The 22,521-nt window shown below is 41.2% G+C and overlaps 1 protein-coding gene and 1 long non-coding RNA gene across 9 annotated transcripts in view; one reads left to right on the top strand and one right to left on the bottom strand.

The window, feature by feature from the left end:
* Fut10 (fucosyltransferase 10) overlaps nt 1-22,521 on the top strand; it is an 84,006-nt gene that overhangs the window by 24,171 nt on the left and 37,314 nt on the right. The window lies entirely within an intron of this gene.
* LOC134473988 (uncharacterized) lies at nt 11,939-18,546 on the bottom strand. Of its 2 annotated transcripts, XR_010044511.1 has the most exons (3): nt 18,163-18,546; nt 16,901-17,823; nt 11,939-12,814 (listed from the first exon to the last, which is right to left on the bottom strand). It is a non-coding gene; the product is annotated as an uncharacterized LOC134473988 (long non-coding RNA). The 2 variants fall into 2 exon arrangements; XR_010044510.1 differs by lacking the exon at nt 16,901-17,823.

Genomic DNA, 22,521 nt, shown 5'->3' with positions numbered 1-22,521 from the left:
CCATGATACAAATGTGTAGCAAATGATTGACTTTCGTGACTAATATTCTTTTTATTCTCAAAACAACTAAACAGAAGTGTATCTTTCATACCTGGCATCCAGAAGTTCCCAAGCTTCCTACTTAGACCCTAGTTTGAAGCAAAGGCCAAAGATTACACTCTTAACTTCCCAAACTTTCAGCCTCTAAATTCAGTGTTCCACGCACTGCATCAGTGTGTGGAGAAGAGGTGAGGGTGTAGAGATGAAGTGAACAGTTTTGATTTTTATGGCAATCTAATTATGCCCGTTTTTCTCACCTCCTCCTTTTTTTTTTTGGTACTGGGGATCCAACTCCTGACCTCACGCTTGCCAAGCAGGTGCTTACGCCACTGAGCTGCAGCCCTAGCCCTCACCCCCAAATTTTTGATCTCCTTAGCCAGTGCTGCGTCTTCAAGGATGACACTGACATGTCTGGGGTCTGTGCACCGTTATGCTTATGGAAGTAGTTGGTTTTCTCTCACACTTAGAGTGGAATGGTAGCTGGTAATGACGTTGGGGGTGTAGGATATGGCGAGTTCTGTCACATTGGAAGATTCACTAGGTTTCAGTATGAACTGGGTTGATCCTTTTCTATTTCAGTTAAGATCAGGTGTTTCTCTTCTTCATTGTCTGTACCCATACTGCCCCTCTTTGTTTACTGGTCAGTGTTTTTGTCTTTTTCTCCCCTCTTCTTCCTTTTTCCTCAGTTCCAAGTAGTGTTATCATTAACTATAGGAAGTATATATCTTCTTTGGACACCCTATCATGCTGTATGTCACATTATCACTTGCAAGCAAGAAGATGAAAGTTCCTTCACACTAGCTAAACTGTTATTAAACAGTCAAACTGTCAGAAAAAGCTCGTTCCTGATGGATGAATGGAAGCATTTCTAATTTGATGTTTCCAAGCTTAGCAGAGATAATGAAGCATGTTTCAGCAGGGAGTGGGTGGGGTGAGGACTCCATAACTAAATCTTATACTCCAGATAACTGGAGAAAGTTGATGGTTTAATGAAAAAACTTTAGGTCTAAGAGTCGGGAAGCACAGGGCTAAATTCATGTCTGTAACAGTGACATTGCCACGGCTGCTTAATCTCTTTAGCTGTCTACATTTTTATAAAGTGAAGGTAGTAAAACAGATTCTTCAGGGTCTTTGTGAACTTTAAAGAAAGTTCCTGAAAAGTGTACATATTGCAGCAGGCAGTGCACAGGTCGAATGCATCATATCCTGAGACTGAATGTTGTATTTATATACAGGTAAACTGATATATAATAGTAAACAGCAGTGATAATGGGATTCTATACTACTGTTTGAAAAGTAAACTAATTGAGTGTTTGTTGTGAGTGGGTTGCTGTCTCTTCTGTTGGTCCTAGGCATCTACTGTTTTCAGAACAGGACTGTTAGTAAAGAAAAGTTTGACATTTGTAATAATGTATTTTCTGTAGGATAATAATGGGCACCTAAATCCAAAGTATTCTTTTTGTATGTAAGAGAGAAAAAATAAATAGAAACAATGATACAGAATTTCAAAATAGGTTAACACGAAATGAACAATGGCTAATATATTGCATATTGTTATCTTTGAAGTAGTTGCTCAGATTATAAGATATAAGCAAGCAAAATTGATCAAACAATATAAGCACAAACTATTCAATGAATATAAAGTAACTAGTAGTATACTTACCTTAGCTATCTTGTATATATATTTTCTTTTTCTTTCCTTCTTTTCTCCTTTCCCTTCCCATTTGTTCTTTCCTTTTGAGCAGTTTCTTTCCTTAATACAATATCTGTTGTAGATTTTGGATCTTATTTACTCTTTCAGTTTTTTACACTAGGGAGACAATATGATGTTTACACATTCCAATTTAATTAATTTCTTTTATGAGAATGATTCATAGTTGCATCCATTTTCCTTTAAAAGTCTCAGCCTAATCCTTCTTTATAGCTGAGTAGTACTCCATTATATAAAAATACATCCTTTTTTATCCATTCGTTAGTTGATGGGCATTTGGGTTGTTTCCAAGATTTAGCTATTACAAATTGTGTTGCTAGGGCTGGGGATTTAGCTGAAAAGCTCAAGTGCTTGCCTGATAAGCATGAGGTCATGACTTTGATTCCTGGTAAAACAAAACAAAACAAAACAAAACAAAACAAAACAAAACAAAACAAAATAACCCAAATTAATCACTAGCTACAAATCGTGCTGCTATAAACACAGGGGCATATATATCATTGTGATATAATGTTTTTAATTCTTTTGAGAAAATACCCAAAAGATGAGTAGTTAGATCAAATGGAACCTCTAGTACTAGTTTTTTGAGGAATCTCCACACTGATTTCCACAATGGTTGCACCAGTCAACACTTTGACCAACACTGGAAAGAGTTCCTTTTCCCCTCACAGCTCTGCCGGCATTTGTTATAGGTTGATTTTTTGATGATAGCCGTTCTTTCTGGCATGAGATGGAATCTCAGTGTTGTTTTAATTTGTGTTTCTCAGATGACCAATGATGTTGAACATTTTTACATACATTTATTTGCCATTTGTATTTCTATATCTCAGAAGTGTACATTCATCTCAGATGCTCATTTTTGAATTCGGTCTTTGAATTTGGGGGCCCTAATTTTTTTCAGTTCTTTATATATTCTGCATAGAAGTCCTTTGAAGGACAGTTGACTATTTTTTTTTTTTAATTTAAAGAGAAAGAAAGAAAGGAAATAAAAAAAACAAAGCAATAAAAGGGTACAAATAATACAGAATTTCAAGAAAAAAATAATACAGTAAGATATCACTAGTTAAAGGACAGTTGGCTAATTTTTTTTTCCCACTCTGTGGTTTTCTTTTCACTGTGTTGTTGGTTTGATATGCAAAAATTTTTTTAATAAGATGAGTTCCCAGTTGTTGATTCTTTGAAATATTTTCTGTGCAGTTTGGGTTTTGTTCATGAATTCTCTGCCTACCCCTATGTCTCCAACACTTCTACCTACCTTGTCTTCAAGTAGATTTAGTGTTTCTGTTTTATTATTTTGATCTTTGATCCATTTTGACTTTAGTTTAGTGGCTGGTAATAGACATGGGTCTATTTTCAGTCTTTAGCGTATGGAAAGCCAGTTTTTCTAACAGCATTTTTTTTTTTTTTTTTTGGTACCGGGGATGGAACTCATGACTATGCACTTGCAAGGCAGGCTCTTATGCCACTGAGTGAAATCCCTGGCCCTAGCAGCATTTATTAAAGGGGCCATCTTTCTTCCAGTGAATGTGTTGGGGCCTTTGTCAAAGACAAGGTGGCTGACTATGTTTGTAGTTGTGTTTGCACTTCTGGTCTGTTCCATTGATCCCCAGGTCTGTTTTTTTTTTTTTTGCCAGTATCATAATTTTTTTCTTTGACACTGGGAATTGAACTCAGGACCTCATTCTTGCCAGGTGGGTACTATGCCACTGAGCTATATACTCAGCCCTTACCACACTGATTTTATCACAGTAGCTTTGTAGTATAATTTGAAGTCAAGGACTGTGATGCCTCTTGCCTTGCTTTTGTTGCCTATGATGGCCTTTGCTCTTCTAAGTCTCTTCTGTTTCCAAATGAATTTTAGAAATGTGTTCTCTAGATCTGTGAGGTATGCTGATGGTATTTTGATCAGGATTACATTAAATTTGTATAATAGTTTTGGGGGTATGGCCATTTTCACAATTGGTTGGTTCTTATCTGTGAGCAAGGCAAGGACTTTGCATTTTCTGATATCCTCTTTGATCTCTTTTTTTCAGAACGCTGTGGTTTTCATTGTATAGATCTTTTATTTCCTTTGTTAGACTGAGTCCTAAGTGTTTCATTTTTTCGAATGCTATTGTTAAGGGTATGGTTTCCCTAATTTCTCTCAGCGAGTTTGTGGTTTGTGTATAGGAATGCTGTTGATTTTTGAGTGCTGATTTTATATTTAGCTATACTACTGAATGTGGTTATTAATTCTACAAGTCTGTTGGTGGAGTTTTTGGGGTCGTCTCTGGAGAGTATCATGTCATCTGCAAATAATAATTTAACTTCTTCTTTTTCTATCCTTGTTCCTTTTATTTCTCTCTCTTATCTAATGGCTTTGGCTAATGTTTCTAGAAGTATACTGAATAGGATGGTGATAGTGGACATCCTTGTCTTGTTCCTGATTTTAGAGTCAAAGCTTTAGTTATTGTCCATTTAGTGTGATTTTGATTGTTGGTTTGTCATAGATGACTTTTGACAAATTGAGGTGAAAACTGTTCCAATTTTCTGTAGAGTTTTTTTTTTAAAACCATGAATGACTATTGGACTTTATCAAAAGCTTTTTCTGCATCTATTGAGATGATCATGTGATTTTTGTCTTTGGCTCTGTTGATTTGTTGTATTACATTTATTGATTTGCATATATTGAACTATCTCTGCATTCCTAGGGTGAACACTTGGTCATGGTGTATAATCTTTTTGATGATTTGTTGTATTCTGTTTGCTAGTATTTTGTTGAGGATTTTTACATCTATGTTCATTAGACAGATCTTCATGTAGTTCTCTTTTCTTGGTTGGATCTTTTACTAGTCTTGGTATCAGAGTAATACTTGCCTCCAGGAATAAGTTAGGGAGAATTATTTCTCTTTCAGTTTCATTAAGGGGTTTGAGGCATGTTGCTGTTAAATCTTCTCTAAATTTCTTGTAGAATTCAGCCATGAATTCATCAGGACCTGGAATTTTCTTTGTTGGTAAGTTTTTTCTCATTACATTTTCGATTTCATTTACTGATATTGGATAATTCAGGATTTTTATATCTTCTTAATTCAGCTTTGGTAATTCCTATGTTGCTAGGAATCTTCTCATTTATTGTGAGTTTTCTATCTTATGTAAATAAAGAGTTTTGAAAGAGATACTGATGACCTTCTAAATTTACACAGAATGTGTAGTGATTTCACATTTTTATTTCTCATTGCATGAATTTGAATTTTTCTTTCTTTTTCTTGATAAGATTGGCTAGGGGTTTATCAAATTTATTTATTCTGTCAAAGAACCAACTCTTTGATTCATTAATTCTTTGTGTTTTCTTAGTCTCAATTGCTTGAATTGCTGCTCTGATCTTTATAATTTCCTCCCTTATATGGACCTCGTTCTTGACTTGCTTTTCTTTTTGTAGAATCTTGAGGTGTAGTACTAGGTTGTTTATTTGTGTGCATTCCATTTTCCTGATGTAATAATTCATTGCTATAAATTCCCCTCTTACAACTCCTTTCATTGCATCACACAGGTTCCAGATGAATTTACATATTCATTTTATTTTAGATAGTTTCTTCTGTGACACTTTGGCTATTCAGGAGTGTGTTAATTTCCTTGTGCTTATGGAGTTTTTGCAGTTGCTTTTGTCATTAATTTCCAATGATCAGGTAATATGTATGGGATAATTTCAATTCCTTTGCATTTACTTAAGCAAAGCCATATTCTGTGGGCTAGTATATGGTCTATTTTAGAAAATATCCTGTGTGCAGCTGAGAAGAATGTATATTCTGATATTGTTGGGTAGAACAGTCTGTAAATGTCTACTAAGTTCATTTGTTCACAAGTTTGGCTCAGTTCTGTTCTTTTTTTGCTGATATTTTGTCTAGTTGATCAGTTTCTTTGTGATGATAGGGTATTAAGGTCCCTGGTTACAATCATGTTATTGTTTATTGATTTTTGTGTCTATTAATATTTGTTTTGTACAGTTTGGTGGTCCTGTATTTTATGATTGCTTATCATATATATATATATATATATATATATATATATATACATATTTATGATTGTTATTGCTTCCTCTTGAAGCTTTCCCCTAATAAGTATGTAGTGATCTTCTTTATCTCTTTTGATCATTCTAGGTTTAAAGTTTACTTGTGTGCAAACAGAATAGATCCCCTGTTTTTTTCTGAGTTCCTGTTGCATGAAGTATTGCTTTCCATCCTTTGACTTTTAGTCTGTAAATTTCTTTTTGAGTTAAATGTGTTTCTTGTATATAGCATGTTGTTGGATCTTGTTTGTTGATCCATTCTGCAAGTCTGTTTCTTTTGATTCGTGAATTGAGGCTATTTACATTAATGATATAACTGATGTACATTGGTTTGACTTTGTCATGTTTTCCTTCTGTTGAGTCTTTACTTTTCCTCTCTGTTTAATTGTTTGAACTTCTTGGTGGTTTCTGTTGTTGTTCTTAGAATTGTGGTCTTTTTTTTCCCTCTGTCTAGAATATCTTTCAGTACTCTTCATAGTGTTGGTTTATAGGTCATAAATTTCTTCAGTTGTTTGTTGACATGGAAGTGTCTTATTTATTCATTAATTTTGAAAGATAGTTTTATATGGAACATCAGTCTGGGTTGGAAGTTGTTTTATTTCAGCATTTGAACTACTTCACTCCAAGTTCTTCTTGACTTGAGAGTTTGCTTTGAGAAGTTTTCTGTGATTCAGATGGGTTCTTTTATAGATGGTTTGTTTCTTTTCTCTAACAGTTTTTAATATTCTGTTCTTGTGCTAAATTTCTGGGATCTCGATTCTTCTATGAATGTAGGTGTATTGTGTTATGGCTATTTGGAGTTCTGTATGCCTCTGCTATTTGTATGTCAGATTCTTTTCCCATGTTTGGAAAATTTTCTGCTATTACTTTTGCAAATAGTTTCTTTTTATGTCATTTGTATTGACTCCTGGGTTTTCATTGACACTAATTATTCCTATATTATTTTTCTTTCCATCATTTTGCAGCTGCTGAATTGTTTTTTCCTGATCTTTTGTTATTTTCAAGAGATCTTTCATGACTGCTAGCTGTGATCCTGCTTTCAAGGTCTGAACGTCCATCTTCAGTTTCATTCAAGTGATTTTTCCAGATTTCAATGGAATTTTTAATTTCCTGGATATCTATTTGAATCCATTTCATATATTCTGGTTCTTTCCAGTATGGGATCATTCATGGTTTCCATCCTTTTCCTGTTATCATCTATTTTTTAAAATGTATCTCTAGATTTGCTGATCAATTTCTTTATAAAGATTGACATTTCCTTTTTTACCTGAGGAATTATTTCTGATTTCATTTCCTCTATTGCCTCATGGATTTGTTTCTTATTCTTCAGGGATGTCTTCTGTGTATAGGAGATGTTTTGTGTGAGTCTGTCACAAGATCCTACCTTCCCAATTAATTAAGAGTGGGGTATTGGTGTCTCTTGGCCTCAGTCCTCAGTCCTTTGTAGACTGGCAATAGCAACTGTGGAGTAACCTTGATGCCCATCAAAAGACAGATAGATAAATAAAAATGGTGTACACACAAAGTGAATATTTTTCAGCTGTAAAGAATGAAGTCATGTTCTTTTTAGGAAAATGAATGGCACTTGAGACCACAGTGTTATGACAAATAAATAAGTTAGACACAGAAAGTTAAATATAGCATGGGTTTCTCACATGTGAGAAACATAAAATATAAATAAATAAAAATGTAAAGTCAAAGAGAGATGGTAGGAAGCAAAAAGGTAGCCCTTTTGGAAATGGGGAATGGGATTGGGGTAAAAGGAAGGTAGGGAGGAGGGGTAAAGGAATGGAAAATAATCACGTGCGTGCTCCAACATGATTATAACCATTTTGAGTTGCAAACATAACATTCATTTTTAAACAAGTTTGTGCTGGAAACCTAGCCCCTGTGCATACAGCAGTGTTGAGAAGTGGGATCTCATGAGGGACAATAAGGTCCCAAAGCCCCTGCCCTGGTGAGTGGATTAGTGTCACTGACTGAGGAGTGGGTTAGTTATCTTTGGAGTGGATGTGTTGTGAATGTGAGCTCAGCCCTGTCTTGCTCCATGCTCTCCCTCCATCCGTTGCTTACTTGCCACGTGGAGCCTCACTGAGGGTAGCCCAGCCCTTTTGGACTTCCTGGCAGCTCTGTGTAAGCTCCTCAGTTCGTGGCATGCTGCTCGAACAGCACAGAATGGACCAAGAACATGCGGGGTTGAGAGTACTGCCTTGGAGGTGACCCAGGCTGGTGGCCATATGCAGATCACATAGACTTACAGCCTCGCTCCACACCTCTCTCTTGAGCGCTGTATCTGAGGCACTGCTGTGGGTCTTGGTACCCATTGGAAAGTTCACCGTCACCAGTGTCCAGCTGTTTATGTGAGTCAGGAAACTTCAGAGTCATTGAGGCCTCCTCTCCTCCCCACTGTGTGATTTCTAATCTACCATAATGTTCTTTTCATTCGCTGATGTTTCCTAAATGCTGGAGGATGTTTCCAAAATGTCTTCCAATAGCTTCTCTCCTCTTAAGCTCTACTTGAAGCCTCTGCCTGCAGACTGCTGTGGCCTTTTGTTGAGACCCCCAGGGCCCACCTGCACAACTCCGCTGCTGCTGTGCCTGCTTCCTCTTGCATCTTCTTTGCTACCCTGGATTTCTTTTGGTTCCTTGCAGTTACCTTGCTCCTTCCCACCACACAGCTTCTGACAGCACACGCCGCTTCTCCCTCTGGAAAGTTCCTTCCCTCCCTGCTCTGCCATTTCCACTTGTCCTTCAGTCTCAGTCTGTGTTACCAGCTCTATAAAGCCCTCTGCAGCTTTCCTGGCAGCCTCACACGCTCTCCTAGCATTTTGTAACACTTCTCAGGTGGTGTTCCGCTTACTTACAGGATTGTTTGACCAGTGACTCTCTTTTCTAGGGTTTTGCAAGCTCCATGATAGAGGAGGTCCTTCCAGACTAGCTGACTAGTGCATTCTGTAATTTGTGTCCCCACTCCATCCACTAGGAACTGGCTCTATGATCTTGCAAAGAGCTACCTCCTCAGCTCTTTTGGTACAGGATCTGGCTAACTTGCCCAGGCTGACCTTGAACTTACGACCCTCCTCCAAAGCAGCTAGGATTACAGATATGTAGCACAATGCCCAGTATCACTACTGTATTTGTAAAACTGTGCTCAGTTTTACAAATACAGTAGTGACTTTTTGTTGTAAAAGCAGAAACCTGACAAGAGGGGGCAGCAGAGAGCTGCAGGAGTGCAGACCTCTGTCTCTGAGGTTAGTAAATCAGGTTCCTCTGTGCAGAATAATCTGGTGAGGTTGGTATTTTCCTCATTTGAAAGATGAGGGTGCTGTGCTGAGTTACAGTAATATGTTTCAAATCACAGTCAGGTGGCTAAACTACATTTTTAACTCTTAACTCCTTTGGTTCAAAAGCTCATGCTCTTTTTCTTATTTGCTAGTGATTTTTTTTGGGGGGGGGATCAAACTCACGACCTCACATTTGCGAAGCAGGCACTTACACTGCTGAGCTAAACTCCCAGCCCCTTGCTGGTGATTTATAAAAAGATCTTGACAGTGGCTGCTTTTCACTTATTGTGCCTATAGATAAGTACTCTCTTTTTACCATGTCAGTCAAGTAGTGTGTGTTTTCCTATGCCTGAAGGCAAATAGACCTCTTTAAACTATGTGTCAGTTGGTAGGTTTGGAATTATATGCCAGGGGCTGGGAATACACAGCTCAGTGGTAGAGTGTTTCCTTAGCATGCTTGATACGCTTGAGGCCTTGGTTTGGATGTCCAGCACTAGGAAAAAACTACTAGAATTTGTTATCCCTGTTCATGTATTTATTGGTTTTTGAGACACTGAACCACTGTTTCAGGTTGATGGTTTGTAATCACTGCCAGCCAGGACTCAGAGTTTGAAATGCCCATGTTCTCTGTGGCGTGCCTCTGAGGTCCAAAGTTGTCAGACTTGTACTCAGTTTTTATTGTGAGGTTTTCTTGGCCTAAGGGGATACCAATGTGGGGGACTAGGATCTCTGCTCACAGAGGAAGAGCCAATGTTAGACTGACTTTGGAGCTTATTATACAGCTACCGAGAAGGAAAGCTTTTGTGAGCTTGTCTAAGGAAAGAGTTTGGGGTGGGACAGCCATCCACTCTTGCAGAGGGCACTGACCATCCCGCCCTTGTGATTAGTTAAGCTAGAGGGGAGGTCTGCAGCCTTGGAGCCGCACAGCGACCACTGAGAAACCAAAGAGCTGGTCAGTGGCAGCCAGGTGCTTGCTTCACCTTACAGCAGAAGAAAATGTCCTGGAACTGAGTGCCCAGCCTCTCGGGAGGGACACCTGTGACTTTACCCAGTACTGATTAAAGGAATACATTCTTCTCATTGCAAAGAGAGAGTGGTGAAAAGACGGTGGCTGTTACCATGTTTGGGTTTTTTTGTGCTTTTTTCCCTTTTGGGAGACAGTGGGAGGCCTTAAGGTGGGTCTTTTCTCATTTACTTTGCCTTCCCCCCCAGAATGACTTAGGTGATGTCCAGCTGTGTGTCCGTGTCTGTATTCATTTGATAATTTGGTTAGAGAAGCTGTACATAAGAACTGTCACTGTCTTATAGGAAGAGCACTTCCGGTTGCCCACAGAGAACTGGATGAGACCGGACGGCCAGCCTGGCTTGTCCGCTGAGTGCCCTGTTGTGGTGGATGTCCATCCGGCACTGTATTTAGTGCTGGAAGCAGCTACTCTCAAGGAGCTGAGGACCAAAAGTCCTTTTTCTCACCTGAAGACCCATGTGTTTGGGCCTTGGGACACATTTCACTATTATTTAATCACTAATTAGGTCACTTACCAAACCATCTGAGTTCATCACTGAGCTATGAAACTGTGAAACTAATGGTTCCCGCCTGGATTCCTGGATTCCTGTAGGAGCCTGGCCACACAGGGACAAAGATGACCCAAAAAGAAGCTAGAACTGGGCGTGGCAGTGGCACAGGCCATTAAGGTCAGTATTTGGGAGGCAGAGGATCTCTGTGGGTTCCAGGCCAGCCAAAGTGAGTTCAAGGTCAGCCTGAGCTGCATATTTAGAAAGTCTGTCTCAAAAAGACAAAAACAGCCAAAACAAAAATAAGGGAAAACATGGTACTTGAAGATGTGAGTGAGTAAATTTCTAGCATATGCAGGCTTAAATTACAGGGTGGTTTTTCTTGCATGAGAAACACATGGTAAAAATAAAGAGAAAAATAAAAGTAATAGGAAGTAGAGACAGAGGTCATTCTCAAAGGGGATTGAGAAATGGAAGGGGAAGGATAGGGGATGAACAAAAAGAATCAGAGTGTGTTAAGTACACATGCCTACTGCAGACGAGAAGTGTAAATATTAGGTACTAAATACATGTACTAACTAAAGTAAAATTTAAAAAATTTCTGGTATACAATATTCAAGATGGTTTCCCATGAGGTGGCACTAGAGGGCGCTGTGCGTAATGAAACATCGTGATGGAGCGGGTGGCTGAGCTCTGCCCTTTCCAGGGATGCTTTTCAGATGCTCCACTGTCGCTCCTTAGAACTTATTTTGTTAGACGGAGGAAAAAGGTTGTTAAAGTTGTTACCATAACAAAAATATCTCTTTTTTTTACAATTTTTTTTCTTTTTTTATCGGTACCAGGGATCGAACTCATAACTGCTTGCTAGCAAGGTAGGCGCTTATGCTGCTGAGCTAAATCCCCAGCAACAAAAATATCTTGAAAAGACAAAAAATTGTATCAGTTTAGTTTCACCAAAGTGATACTGAAAAAAATAGCTTTAAATTTAAAAAGCAGTTCATTTTCTTCTGGAATTTATGTTCATATTTCTAAATGTGTCCATACTTTTATTCCTTTTTGTTTCTTTGCTATCTTGAGACAGGGTCTTGCTGTGTGATGCAGGCTGGCCTTGAACTCACCCAGTAGCCTAGGCTGGCCTTGAATTATTTTTTTATTTTTGATACTATGAATTGAACTCGGGGCCTTGTGCTTGCCAGGTAGGTGCTTGTGTGGCTGAGTTTCCCTGGCCCCATACATTTATTTCTTAAGGCAAATAGTTGTTTATTTTTAATAAATTTCCTCAGCCGCATGTATTTCTGCAGTCCTCTAATTAACATAGACAAATTATATTACATCTGAAATCCTTGATTACGATATAAATGGTTATAATCTCAACTTTTCACGACAATTTTCATATACAAACAAGAACAGATGGGATGATAAATGTCATTACATTCTTCACTCAGTTTCAATAACCATCAGCTCCCTCTTGTTTGTGTTTGACTATTCCTGGATATATCCTGCTCCTCCCATCACTTTAAATAAGTGTTTAAAGTACATACATATAATGTTTCATAAACATATCACCTCACCAGTGTCATTTACATTATTATTACTATGAAAATATTACTTGGTACACGATTGCATTTCCATTTTTATATATTTTATCTAAAGTTAATCATTTTAAAAAACTTCTGAGATTTTTACTAATTATTTCAGTGCTCTATCAGATAGGTCACACTTATAAATATATTTTAGATAAAGTAGTTACAATTAATAGTCTAACGTGCTCACCTACCAATTTTATTTTACCCCAAGGGGTGAGTGGTGCTCAGAACTCCTCATTAAAGTCCCCCTTCTTTAAACTCAATGTATTACTCTGTGGCCATGATGAGCCCTGGAGCTTCACCATCCTGAGGAATTTCTGTCTTGCGCTTATTCTGTTTTGTGATGGATCCCCCATACCCTCAGCCTCACATCTTCTCCTGCTTTGATTTACTCCCTGTGAGTAATGATAGCTGGTCTTCTAATCATTTCCTCAGAAGGGTGGAAGGGAAGTTTGGAATCAGACATTGTTTTCCTTGGGTCGTCAAGGTTTTGCTGCAGTCTTCTAGATGTGCAATGTCGTTTTGATTGCATTTTATTTATAAGTGAACTTCAGGTGAGTAAATCACACAGGCCACTTTAGGTAAGGTGTTGGGAGCCGCGGCCGAGCCCGGTCGCCTTACTTGGCGGACGTGAGGCCTGTAAGAAAGAGCAAAGCCTGAGCTAGATTACCCCTCCCATCGAGTGTGCTAAGATGGTGCTTATCTCCTGCTTCCTGCTTGGTAAACAACCCGCTCTGTAAGATAGTCTGCCTAGCAACAACTGATGTTAGCCAATCAGCCCGCATCGCGCGCTTTGAACTGATTGGCCACTGTAACCCTATAAAAGTGAGTGCCTCTCCCGCCACGAGAGAAGAAGCACGGAAGGAGCCGCGGAGAGCGGACCGGTAGAGGCTTCGGGACAGACTGTAGAAAAGAAGCACGAAAGGAGCCGCGGAGAGCAGACCGGTAGAGGCTTCGGGACAGACTGTAGAAAAGAAGCACGGAAGGAGCCGCGGGGAGCGGACCGGTAGAGGCTTCGGGACAGACTGTAGAGAAAGAAGCACGAAAGGAGCCGCGGGGAGCGGACCGGTAGAGGCTTCGGCCGGGAAGAATCCCGGGGCAGACTGTACGGAGAGGGAAAATAAAGAAAGCCCAGCCACTGCCAGATCTTGTCGTGTGTTCTTCCTGCCGGCCGGGAGCGACACCGACAGTAAGGTACATGGGGTTGTGCATTTGGGGTCGACCTGCTGTCTGTGTTGAAGGAAAGGCACCGTATATACTAACTAAAGAACACTGGTATCCGGAATTAAATTAATCTTTATTTCAGTTCATTGCTTTCTGTACCTGGTAGTATTCTGCTTCTTATCCCTTTCTAAATAACCAGTTTCCTAAAAATTCATGCTGACATGATGTTACTTTTTGCCTATTTATTTTTGTTTTTTTTTTTTGAGACAGGGTCTCAACATACAGTTCAGGCTGGCCTCATGCTCACATGTATCGGAGGCTGCCCTTGAACTCATGGTGATCCTCCAGCCTCAGCCTCCCGGTGAGTGGTGGTGTTATAGGCCTACCACCCACCCTGGCTGGTGATGTGATTGAGCTCTAAAATGGCCCACAAAACCTCATATGTGTGGCAACTGACGGTATTATAGAAGCTTAGGGACTGACTTTATATTAGGAGAGCAGGTTACACGACACAAAAGGGTGTATCTCCCTTCCTGTCCCTTCCTATGACCCTGTCTCTGTTTCCTGTCCACCACCTGAGGTGGGCACCTCTCCTCCACTCAGACCCTCCCACCGGGCCACTTCTGCCTGAAACCAGGCAGCATGGAAGGACTGAAACTCCTAAACTGTGAACCAAAACGAACTTCTCCTTTTAGTTGTGGGTGTCAGCTATCATGTCCCCGGATGAGACAGCGATTAAGATACACAGCCTCTTTTGAGTCTTTTCCTTCCATGGCATTTAGTAAATCCTTTAGTCTGGTGGCTGTGTAATTCAGCCCTGAATATGTATCTACTGGTGTGTGCTTAGTCATGTCTTCTTAGGGTACGTATGGGGGTAGAGATGGGGAATTGAACTCAGGACCTCACACTTGTCAGGCAGGCGCTGTGCCACTGAGCTAAATCCCTAGCCCCAGATACATATTTTTGAAATTATCAAGTGGATTTGAGCTCTTGGTTAGTTCCCTACATTTTTAAATTTTTTCCTCTTTTCTATCACTTTGTCATTTTATTGTGCTTTCTAGATTTTTATTTTTCCTATACTGCCTTTTTTATTTTTATTTTCTCAGAACTAGAGATTGAAACCCAAGGCCCTTGCACTGAGTTATGTATCCCTAGGCCTTTATATTAAATTTTTTATTAGTTACTGAGTTGCCCAGGCTGGGCTGAAACTTGGAATTTTCTTTTTTCCCTCGGCCTTCCAGAGTTCTTGAATTACAGGGTATCACCACCACGCTCCTATATTGCTTTTAACTTCTTTAATTTCTTGTATTTTTGTTTTGTGGATGTAATAAAGCAACGGCTCTTTGGTAAAATCAATTCTAGTACTTAAATTTTTCCCTGCATTCTCTCTAATGGGTTTTGGGAGAAGCTGACTGTGTCTGCTCTCCACGCAGGAGACTGATGTTGGTACAGTTCCTGTGGGTATTTCTCTGTGGCGCTGTTTCCCAAGGGAAGTGTCTGTGTCACACATGCTGGGGACTGGTGGGGGAAAGTTCCTGAGGCTTCTTCTTCTCTTGAGCCTTCTGTTTATAGTTTTGTATCTCAGCCTGCCTCAGACTGTACCTGATTTAACCGAATAAGGAGACTGGTTCCAGGACCCTGCGGAGTAACTGTCTCCTGGCTGGGAGGTGCGTCGGTCACAGGCTGTGGTCATGGGCACTTGGTTCTGCAGCTGGATTTTTTATTAACCTAACCCTTTATCACGCCACCCCTGCCTTCGTGGTCCCGTCACTGCCTGGTCCTCCACTTGTCCAGGCTTCCTGGGGTGCATTCACCTCCTCTGCTTCAGGGTACTTTCCGCCTGTGGATCTGCCTGCTCCATCATTTAAAAAACACAGTGAAATCTCTCGCCTGAATCTCTTCTCTGTAGTTCTGTGTTCTCTTTTTTTATTTTTTCCCATGTGTGGTGGCTTTACTGGGGTTTGGGGACGAGGAGAGAGATAACTAGTACTTTACTGGGAGACTGAAACATGCTAAGCACCCTGAACCAGGCACCGAGTTCAGTACCGGTGACTGACTCAGCTGTGAGGAATTGTTAGAAATAGAAGGAAACAATTTAGTGTTTGTAAAGAGAAGAAAGAAAAGTTTAGTCAAGTCAAAGGAGATTAGACTGTTAGATTTTGGTTAATAACTCTAGAGTTTATAACCCCTGAAGGGAAGCGACTGCTATAGTGTGGTCTTGGGGGCCCCCACGGAGGCCCACATATTTGGTCCCTATTGTGGCCCTGTGGAGGTGGTCGAGTCTCCAAGGGATAGGTAATAGTGTGTGTGGGGGGTCTCTAGGTCATTTCATGATGTGCCCTGCAAAGGGAACCCAAGCTCTTTGCCTTGCGTTTCCTTTGCTTCCCAGCCATGAGGTCAATGGTTTTGCTGTGTTGTATGCTCCCACCATGAGGTGCTGCAACATGCCCAAAGCAACATGGCCCCCCAGCCATGGACTGAAGCCTCTAAAACTGTAAGCCCAAGTCAGCCTTTCTCTTTGTAGGTTGATGATCTCAGGTGTTTGTTGTAGTAGTAGAAAGCTAACACAGATACTTATAAAACAATACGTAAGAATTGAGTTTATCCTTATATCATATTCTTCTATTTAGTCCATTTTATTTAATCCTTTTTTTTTTTTTTGACATTACTAGGGATTGAATTTACAGCCTTGCACATGCTAATCAATTGTTCTGCCATGGAGCATACCTCCAACACTTATTGAGTTCATTTTAGAGGATGAGATGTACGTATGGTAGCAATTATGTTTATGTATTGGAAACAGATTTTTTCCAATATAGCATTATGGCAGAGTGTACTGATACCTTTGCATGGCATCACTGCTGCATTAGTCACTTAAATTCTGACTTACTTGGTTCAGTAAGGATCTTTGCTAGAGTAACCAGAGAGGGATAGAGATGGTGGAAGAGAAGGGAGACATTTAATAGTTTTCAACATATGAGTGGATCTTAGTCAGCTTGGGCTACTGTAACAAATTACCATAGACTGGGTGGGCTGCATAAATAACAAGTACTTGTCTCCCTGTTCTAGAAGCTGGGAATGCCAGTGCCAGTGTAGCTACAGATCCCACCTCTGCTGAGGGGCCCCTTCCTGGCCTGTGTTCCTGGTGTGACCTCGTGCAGTAGAAAGATCGAGAGCTCTCATGTCTCATTTGCTTGCAAGGACACCAATCACATCCTGAGGATTCTACCTTCATGACCCTGTCTAAGCCTAATGACATCTGATAGATCCTTACCCACAAGAAGCATTGCCCAATGGCTTAACCATGAATGGGGGAGGGGCACAGTATTCAGTACTATACTGCCAACATTTTGGTTTTGAAAAAGAAATATAAAGCTGGGCATGGTGGCACACTCCTGAAATCCCAGCACTTGGGAGGCAGATTGTGGCAAGTTCGAGACCAGCCTGTGTTACAAAGTGAACTAAGGCCAGCCTGAATCGTATAGTGAGGCCCTGCTTCAAAAGCACCAAAAAAAAATTCTATATCTATATCTATATAAGGGGGCAAGATGGTATGCACCTGTAATGCTGTAACATTGGGAGGCTGAAGTAGAGGAGGATCACACATTCGCCAGGCTTCCTGAGCTCAAATCCCAGACTGTGCTCCTGCGGTGAGGCCGAGGCCTGGGACAGAGCGGCTGGTATCTTCAGATTCTTGCTTTCTTGCGTGACTCTGAAGTAGCTGAGGTGTGGATCAGATGGCTCAAGGTCCAGTTCAAGTTGCCCAGTCTTTACTGAATACCAGTTTGGGGGTTTTTGACCCCCAGTCAGCCTTGACTTACCCTTAATTCTCAGTGCTTGCCTTTTGTTTTCCTTGGCCCTGTGTCTAATGTGGATGATAAGATTGGAGACCCGTCCACAATACTTAAGTTGGTAATGCTGATTTGGAAGGAGCAGCGTTTGGGGGATGTGGAGGATTTTGCCTTCCCAGGTCTCCGCACTGCAGAGGGCGCACGCGGGTTCTGGAAGGCTGGGTTTTAAGCACAGTGTGCCGTGATTCGATCTGTGTGCTGTGCTGAAGGCGCGGTGGTGTCTGCATGGTGTGCTTGGGAGATGTGACCCTCGCTCAGTGTCTCGATGTCTGTCTGCAGGGAAAACGCACCCAGCTGCTGGCCAGAGGTGTGAGCCGCCGGGCAGTTGGGCGAGAGCGCCCAGGCCTTTGCGTTTCAGAGCTCTCTGCTGCCGCCCAGCGGCAGACAGTCCCAGAGCCTCTTTTCCAGCCTGCCCTAAGCCGGGATGGGGTCGTTACTCAGCTTTAGTTTGGCCGTGTTGTTACTTCAAATCCACAGTGAAGATTTTTTTTTTTCCTTTTAGAAACACAGATTCTGAGCCGGGCGTGGTGGCGCACGCCTGTAATACCAGTGCTTGGGTGGCTGAAGCAGGAGGTTCTTTGCGAGTTTGAGAGAAGGTTGAGCCACAAAGTGAGTTCAAGGCCAGCCAGAACTGCATAGAGAGACCCTGTCTCAAAACAAAACAAACAAACAAAAAACAAAAACAAAAACAAAAAACCACAACAACACGCCCCCCCCCCCAACCAGATTCTATTTTCTTCCTAAGTAATCATGCTAACGCAGTTTTTCTTTGGCTGTAAAGCTATTCAGTACAGTTCAACGGGAACATCCTTTCAGCCTATCTGCTAGGGAACAGATGAATAGAAACCTGCAGCTGTAGCTCCCTGCTTTACCTCGGCCTCGTCCCAGGGTGCTGTAGATGAAAACTGCTGAACATTTCCCTGCCTCATGCCTCTATCCTGGTTTTGTTATTCTGCCTTAATTTTCTTACCTTGGATCAGCAAATGTGGTGCTTTTCACATAACGTCACTCAGCAGCTCTAATCCGCTCATTCCTTTCATGCAGACTGCGTGAGATCTCCATGGTGCAGTTAGCTTTCCTAGCCGCTAGCTCCGAGCTACTCGGGGAGGATTCGTTTTCAAGGTCTGGCATCTGCATGGCCCAGCCCGTCACACCCGGCGCTGCCCGCTGTATTATTAGACCGAGGGGACCCGTGGACGTTACCGTGGAAACCCATGCTGCGTGGCCAGCTTGGGGTCTGGCCCAGGCCTGCGTGCCAGCCGGCTCTGGGATTGCAGAGGGGAGGCGGCTCTGGTGCTTTACTGGGCCAAGATCTCTTCCGTTCGATTGAAGAGTCAGTCCAATAACTTCCCATCTCCATCTGGGAAGATGTTTGGCTCGATGGGTTCAGTGCAAAGAGCTGCTTTGTTGGCTACGGGAACCTGCGGAGAGGAAGTGTATGTGCGCGCACACACCCAAAGGCTCATGGGTCTCCTCCCTGCCAAATATGTATCAGGCATTTTTACTTGAGAAGTTTTCAGAACAAGTTCATAAAAGGTTCCCAATGTGCTGCTGGAAGGTCGGACTCCTTTCCTCTCCCACAGTCCCCGCAGCAGGCCGCAAACCTCTCCCCTGGGCGCCCTAAGTTCTCTTTCCTGCTTAGCAACACAGCGGATTCTGCCATTTCCAGCCTCCCAGACCACCCAGCCTCTGGGGAGTTAGGATCACAGAAGAGGCAGAGAATGAAATGTGATGGTGTCCTTGGATCAGAGAAGCTAACGCTCTGAAAATCAAACGTTTAAGGATCGTTTCCCTAAGGAGGTGCCTTTTGATTCACTGGAGGACATGTTAGAATTCTCTGGTCCCCTACTGGGTACTTTTGTCCTTCTATCTTGAGTCCATACCTTTATCCTAGTAATTAGCCAACATTCAGAGTCTATTTTTTTTTTTTTTTTTTGTCTTTTTCATTTTTATTGGTACCGGGGATCGAACTCATGACTGCCTGCTTGCAGGCAGGTGCTTATGCCACTGAGCTAAATCCTCAGCCCCAACATGTCAGAGAAAGTGTCAAGATCAGAGCAGAGACCACCTCCCGCACCAAACCCCTTAGCGTTTGTTTGGGTGAGTTCCCGCAGGTGGGATGATCTCTGTTTTAGAAGCTGCCTGTGGGGTGTTAGACACAGTGGTGGCCGTGCCCCTCCCCTCTTGTGTCTGTGCTGTGCTAGTCTTTTTATGAGTTCTTAGATGCAACAATGACAAAAAAGCAAGACAGGGCGTTAACTGTGCTTTTCCAGAGATATTTCCAGAGAAGGATTCTGTAAGCTTTCCCTTGTTGGAGCACTGCACAGATTCAGGGTGCATTTTGGATCGATTTTGGATGAGGAATTGCGTAATGTGCTGCTGTCCTTTGAATTCTATAAAAGTCAGGTTGAAAGTGACTATAGCTTTCATCTGCCCACGCCACTGCCTTACTCAGGAATCCTGCCCACAGCATCCCTGAAGATGCTGCTCCAGACTGTCCTGTATCATTTGAGTGATGGACCATCTCACTCCTCTTTCTAAAACCCAACACTTTTTTTTTGAAAGAAATTAAATTGTATTTTTAATTGATAATATTAAAAAACAAAATTGTACCTAGGAATGGGAATAGCATATTTCAGTGCCTATAGACATTGTGTTCACAGTCAGATTGTTTAAATCATATTAGTGTTTAAGTTAAACCTGTTTCCTCATTTGTCATTTCTGGATGGTGAAAGCATTCAAAACCCTGTCTCCTAGCTTTTTGCAGTGTATAGTACATTTTCATTATCTGTAGCCATCCCATTTGAAAAGCTCTAGCTCCTTATTCTTCACTGACTCAGCTGCCGATTTCTCTTTCCCTCTCTCTCCCTCCATCTATTTTCCCTGCCTCGGATAACTGCCATCCCACTCCCAGCTTCTGTGAGAGCAGCTTTTTTTTCCTAGTCCACGTATGACAGTGATCTTGTAGTACTTATCTTTCTGTGCCTGGCTTGTTACATTGAACATAAAGATCTCTGTTTCTACCAGCCTTGCAGCAAAGGATAGGATTTCCTTCTGTATGACTGAAAAGTCACCCGTTGTGTGTATGCACTACATTTTCTGTGTCCCTTCATCTGTTTCTGGCCACGTAGCTGATTCTGTATCTTCCCTACTTTGAATAGCACCTCAGTAAACATGTAGGGGAGGCACCTTTTTGGTTAAAATGTTTTTAGTTAAAATCAGCTCTTTAAAGGTGAAGTGTATGTATAATAAGTGAATGCATTTTAAGTCTACTGCTAGACAAATACATACTGTTTGCATTTAGGTCTTGTATTTATTATAATATTGTAAGCACTGCTCCCAACAAGATACAGAAAATTTCTCAGGAAGTTCTTGAGCCCTCTGTGAGACCATCTCCAATTTTTCCTCCCCCTCTGTAGCGTGGGATGGGGGCTGACCACACCCAGCCCAGCCACGGGCTTCTCCTGGCTGCACTGAGGTTACCAAGGGGCCAGGCAGTTTTCCTTGCTTTGGCTGGAGTGTGAGCCTGGGAATTGCTAAGTATCCTGAATTGCCTAGGACTCAGCATTCCTTGGTTATGGGATTTTCAGTGGTAAAGCTGGGTAAATCCTAGCTTGAGATGATTTGGGTCACCCCACCTCTTTTCAGGAAATACTAAAAAAACCATTAAGGTAACAGGGTTGGATCTTCTAGTGAAAGAGCCAGAGAAATGGGCATTTTGTGACTCTTTTACCTTACATCCTTCAGCTACAAGGGTTCCAGATTGGGAAGAATCCTCTGGAAATGAAACCCAGTTATAGAATTTGCTAAGGGCTTATGCTTACCCAATTTCAACTGGGTTAAAATTTTTCTACATTCTTTATAGATTAGTTTTCTATTTTATTAGAGACATATTATGTTTTATTACTTTTCTGCCTTCCAGAGTACTATTTTTTAAGAGTCCCAGCTTTGCCAACATTTAGTTTTTACATATAATTGAGGTTAGGAAGTACGTATTTGGAAGCACAACAATTAATAAATTAATGTGTTGCTACTTCAAGGTGCTTAGTTTGATGAACTCCACCTTGATTATCTTTATGTCAATTTAATTCTTTAAAATCCAAACAATTTATAAACTAAACTGTATCAGGCATGTTTTGGTGAGGGCACCTCAAGTGGATGGGTGCTAATCTCTCTTTTACCTCTGAAATAATCCATTAGGTGTGTTAGTAGAACACATTCACCTGCTGATGATGGTAAGCTGTGATCTTCCCGTTTCTCTTGGGATGGATGGAATCTCTGGCAGTGTACTGTGCCCCGTAATTTCTTCATAAATTCTGAAATACGATAGTCACATAGGCAGGCGGGATTCCAAGGGCAGTATTTCCCAAGGACCAGTAGGGAGGATGTGGCCATTTTAGGAGTATATATGTGTCTTTACATGTTTTATTAAGTTTGTGAATCTTTTACGCTTCTCTTCAGAGAGATGTTTCTGTGTTTTAAAATTTTTTTCGGTTTTTAAAAAATTACAGGAATAATGCATGAATATATGGCTTGCAGCAAAACCAGACCAATGAAGAAGTCTCTCAGGAAAAGAGGAAATTTCATTGTCATTTGCACAAGCTTCATCCTGTTCCAGCTGATCACTATCCTTTAAGAATTTTTATGCATAATTGAGTTTAGCCTGTAGTTTTGTTCATTTTTTTTTAGAACTGAATCCTACCACATATATGTGTGTGTGTATTATTTTCAATTTAAGCATGCTCTGAAGATTTTTTCCTGTTGGTTTTCATTTTAGTTTATTATTTTAAAAGTATGTTGATTCTATAATATAGATTCACCTAGATTTATTTAATCATTCCTCTATCAAGGTTTTTTAGGTTATTTTTTAAAATTACGTTGTGAGTCAGCTATCTTTGTGCCAAAATACCTGAGAACAACTTACAAGGCTCATGGTTTTAGAAGTTTCGGTTCCTGGTTGCTTGGTCCCATTGCTTTTGGGCAGTGCTGAGGCAGAACATCTGGTGGGAGCATACATTAGAGCAAAACTGCTTACTTCATGGTGACCAGAAAGCAAAAGAGGAAGAGGAAGGGTTCAGGGTTCCGTGTTTCCTCCAAGGACCTGCTGCTAATGACCTGACTCCTTTTCATTAGTTCCTCCCTGGGTAGGAGCCCACACTTCCAAGTAGTGCCACAGGCTGGAGACCAAGCCTTTACTTAGCAAACCATAGCAATCACTGTAACGGTCTCTGCTCACAGGTGCTATTATGTCTCCAGATATCTGAAGTGCTGTGTCAATGCATAAATTAAAGTACAGTTTTGATACCTACTGTAAAATTGGCCTCTGAAA

The sequence above is a fragment of the Cavia porcellus genome, unplaced genomic scaffold (genome assembly GCF_034190915.1).
Source record: "Cavia porcellus strain 051 isolate PalLab524CR breed Dunkin Hartley unplaced genomic scaffold, mCavPor4.1 scaffold_29, whole genome shotgun sequence".
NCBI classification, from domain to species: Eukaryota; Metazoa; Chordata; class Mammalia; order Rodentia; family Caviidae; genus Cavia; species Cavia porcellus.
The sequence above is the reverse complement of the archived record's forward strand: the minus strand, read 5'-3'. Positions and strand labels throughout refer to the sequence as shown.